This window comes from Centropristis striata, chromosome 14 (genome assembly GCF_030273125.1).
Source record: "Centropristis striata isolate RG_2023a ecotype Rhode Island chromosome 14, C.striata_1.0, whole genome shotgun sequence".
Lineage (NCBI taxonomy): Eukaryota > Metazoa > Chordata > Actinopteri > Perciformes > Serranidae > Centropristis > Centropristis striata.
Window position 1 is genome coordinate 10,311,894 of NC_081530.1, and position 4,515 is coordinate 10,316,408.

Genomic DNA, 4,515 nt, shown 5'->3' on the forward strand with positions numbered 1-4,515 from the left:
GCCGGTTCGCATGGTCTCGGTGGCAGTCGCTGGTTCACATTGTCTCAGTAGCAGTCGCCGGTTCGCATGGTCTCAGTGGCAGTCGCCGGTTCGCATGGTCTTAGCGGGAGAGTTACTGGTTTGCATGGTCTCAGAGGCAGAGTTAATGGTTCACATGGTCTCAGCGACAAAGTTACTGCTTCACATGGTCTCAGCGGCAGAGTTACTGGTTCACATGGTCTCAGCGACAGAGTCACCGGTTCACATGGTCTCTCAGCGACACAGTCGCCGGTTCGCATGGTCTCGGTGGCAGTCGCCGGTTCACATGGTCTCAGTAGCAGTCGATGGTTCGCATGGTCTCAGTGGCAGTCGCCGGTTCGCATGGTCTTAGCGGCAGAGTTACTGGTTCGCATGGTTTCAGAGGCAGAGTTAGTGGTTCACATGGTCTCAGCGGCAAAGTTACTGGTTCACATGGTCTCAGCGACAGAGTCACCGGTTCACATGGTCTCTCAGCGACACAGTCACCGGTTCGCATGGTCTCTCAGCGACACAGTCGCCGGTTCGCATGGTCTCGGTGGCAGTCGCCGGTTCACATGGTCTCAGTAGCAGTCGCAGGTTCGCATGGTCTCAGTGGCAGTCGCCGTTTCGCATGGTCTTAGCGGCAGAGTTACTGGTTCGCATGGTTTCAGAGGCAGAGTTAGTGGTTCACATGGTCTCAGCGGCAAAGTTACTGGTTCACATGGTCTCAGCGACAGAGTCACCGGTTCACATGGTCTCTCAGCGACACAGTCGCCGGTTCGCATGGTCTCGATGGCAGTCGCTGGTTCACATTGTCTCAGTAGCAGTCGCCGGTTCGCATGGTCTCAGTGGCAGTCGCCGGTTCGCATGGTCTTAGCGGGAGAGTTACTGGTTTGCATGGTCTCAGAGGCAGAGTTAATGGTTCACATGGTCTCAGCGACAAAGTTACTGCTTAACATGGTCTCAGCGGCAGAGTTACTGGTTCACATGGTCTCAGCGACAGAGTCACCGGTTCACATGGTCTCTCAGCGACACAGTCACCGGTTCGCATGGTCTCGGTGGCAGTCACCGGTTCACATGGTCTCAGTAGCAGTCGCAGGTTCGCATGGTCTCAGTAGCAGTCGCCGGTTCGCATGGTCTAAGTGGCAGTCACCGGTTCGCATGGTCTTAGCGGGAGAGTTACTGGTTTGCATGGTCTCAGAGGCAGAGTTACTGGTTCACATGGTCTCAGCGACAAAGTTACTGCTTCACATGGTCTCAGCGGCAGAGTTACTGGTTCACATGGTCTCAGCGACAGAGTCACCGGTTCACATGGTCTCTCAGCGACACAGTCACCGGTTCGCATGGTCTCGGTGGCAGTCGCCGGTTCACATGGTCTCAGTAGCAGTCACCGGTTCGCATGGTCTCAGTGGCAGTCACCGGTTCGCATGGTCTTAGCGGGAGAGTTACTGGTTTGCATGGTCTCAGAGGCAGAGTTAATGGTTCGCATGGTCTCAGCGACAAAGTTGCTGCTTCACATGGTCTCAGCGGCAGAGTTACTGGTTCACATGGTCTCAGCGACAGAGTCACCGGTTCACATGGTCTCTCAGCGACACAGTCGCCGGTTCGCATGGTCTCGGTGGCAGTCGCCGGTTCGCATGGTCTCAGTAGCAGTCGCAGGTTTGCATGGTCTCAGTGGCAGTCGCCGGTTATCATGGTCTTTGCGGCAGAGTTACTGGTTCGCATGGTCTAAGAGGCAGAGTTACTGGTTCACATGGTCTCAGCGACAAAGTTACTGGTTCACATGGTCTCAGCGACAGAGTCACTGGTTCACTTGCTCTCTCAGCGACCGAGTCGCCGGTTTGCATGGTCTCGGTGGCAGTCGCCGGTTCGAATGTTCTCGGTGGCAGTCACTGGTTTGCATGGTCTCAGTAGCAGTCGCAGGTTCGCATGGAGTTACTGGTTCACATGGTATCAGCGGCAGAGTTACTGGTTCACATGGTCTCAGCTCTGTGCTGAATTGATGCGCCGTGCTCCATCGTCCGTCAAAAATAGAAGCTCTGCAAAAGTTTTGCCAGGGCTGATGGATGGCGGTGCGACGACGGACTCACCACGCAGCGGATCTGGAGTCGGTGGAACCTCACACAGTGATTATAATGAATGCGTATTCGCTCCGCCGACGGATCTGAAGCCATTATGCATGCAGTGGAATTTAGGGGTAACAGGATACATAATTTTGTTGGTAAGTGACTTGGACACCCTCTCTTCTGTAAAGTTCAACGGAATGGGTGTAATACTCCATAAATACAACAGAGTACACATTACCTCTGGTAGTCTATGGGAAAGAGCCCATGAAATCAAGGGTCTTTCTGAAGCTGCAATTTCCCTGCTTTTCTTAATTTGTATTATTAGCAGAGCTGAGCCCAATCAACACCATATACCAAAGCACTGTTTTATAGGTCTTGTATTTTTCGAAGATATCCTGATATTGAATTCTCATTAAACATTCCAGGACGGAGTTCTCAGAGACATCCTGGTATGTAGACTTGCTAGAATGTTTCATCTGAAGGAGTTCCAAGATGGCACAGTGGATGGCAGCTTCAAAACATGGATCACCTCGTTCCACGACGCTGGACTGCACTATGAGAGGGCACGAATATCAAGCCTTTGTGGGATCACTATGAACGCCCTAAGGCGAAAAGCTGGGACAGATCTTTCCGACAATATAGCGGGACATTTGCAGGATGGCACTATGAAAGAGGCTTCTTTGCCTTCTGTGATATCTGACTTCCAGCACCGACAAAGTGACCGATATCTGTAAGTAAATACCCCAATCCTCATGTCTTTGCACTGGCTCCCTGTTAATTTTCGTATTGATCTTAAGATTTTGTTGTGTGTTTTTAAAGCTTTGAATGGACTGACCCCATAGTACATCAAGGACCTCATCCAAATCTATACTCCATCGCTCAAATTGAGTCACCATCACATAAATAAATATCAATCAGAGCCATTGTGTTTGAGCGAACCTTTCATTCCCGGGGTCTGAAGAATTCAATATGTTCTTCTGGCTACCACCACAGGGAGCCTGTTGTCCAGGGCAGCTATTCTCAAACTTGGGGTCCCGACCCCAATTGGGGTCGCGAGATGATTTCTGGGGGTCGCCAAATCATTTTGGAAGTCAGCTCTGTCTCCACTGTGTTAAAGTGTTCATGTGTTTTAGTCTTTTTGGTAATTTTGTGTTTTTTTTAGTCATTTTGTGTCCTTTTTTTTGTCATTTTGTGTCTTTTTTGGTAATTTTGTGTCTTTTTTGGGGTAATTTTGTGTATTTTTTAGGTAATTTTGTGTCTATTTGTGGTCATTTTTTGTCATTTTGTAGTCAATTTGAGTCCCTTTTTGCTTAATTTTATGTAATTTTTTGGTCATTTTATGTCTTTTTTATGTCTTTTTTTTATCATTTTGTGTCATTTTGAGGTCAATTTGATTCTTTTTTGGGTAATTTTGTGACAAATCCCAAAGTAACAAGTTATTACTTTCCAAGGAGTCTCTGGCTTGAAGCTGACTGTTGCACACTCAGGAGGTCAGAATGGACCTTTAAACTTATAGCAAAGGACTTAGATTAAAACTAACAATAAAATATAAAAAAATATATAAATGCACAGACAGAGAGATGTTTTAGTTGTTCTCTGCTTCATTATTTGTCCAAAATTTGTAGCATCAACTGAGTTTGTATGATCTGAACTGTGAGATTCTGTTCAGTGAGGGGGGGTCACAGACAACATGCATGTTAAATTTGGGGTCGCGACTCAAAAAGGTTGAGAACTTCTGGTCCAGGGTATGGTAAATTACACAGCTATCTTTTTTTGCCGAGTATTTAAAGAAGAAAGTCAATGAATGCCAGATTCCTATTGGCTTAGCAAGGGAGAGTTGACTGGGGTGTGGATTTTGAACATTAAAATATAGACTCAAATAAAGCAGACAATTTTTATGGCAGATTGCCACACAACATGGGCTACTGCAAGCAAAAGTGGCCCAAATCTGTTTTGATTTTTTTTGCTTATATGTATCTGGTTTTGTTTTGTTTTGTACAGTATGCAGCACAGATCACATGGAATCAAATTTTTTTTCAAATCAGAACCGGGTCTCTTTGTGATCCTAAATCGGATATATTTCTGATGTTTTCCAATGCGACCTCAGGCTGAACAGTCATGTCGCATTTCACAGTGGTCACAATTCAGGACTGTAAGTTCACAAGCAGTCTGATATGAACGACATTTATAAAACAATGTGAACACGGCTGTGAACGGCTGGCGGCTCAATCTTAAACAGTACAAGTTAACACTGGCGTGAGACAACAGAAAGTCTAAAGGCCGGTGTTGTGTCCTTACTGGTTTCCACACTAACTGGTTGCCGTAGGCTATGATCTGCGCATTTTCTGTTACGCATGAGCTGTCCGTGGTACTGAAACCACTTGCTGTTAATGTGAGAATTGTGTCTGATGCAGGCCTATGTTATGCTGTGCGTTGACACCTTATCTACCGT

The 4,515-nt window shown here is 47.1% G+C and overlaps 1 long non-coding RNA gene across 1 annotated transcript; it reads left to right on the top strand.

The window, feature by feature from the left end:
- The first annotated feature begins 1,964 nt into the window (after window positions 1-1,964).
- LOC131984295 (uncharacterized) lies at window positions 1,965-2,982 on the top strand. Its single transcript, XR_009395561.1, has 2 exons — window positions 1,965-2,793; window positions 2,883-2,982. It is a non-coding gene; the product is annotated as an uncharacterized LOC131984295 (long non-coding RNA).
- The last annotated feature ends 1,533 nt before the right edge of the window (window positions 2,983-4,515 follow it).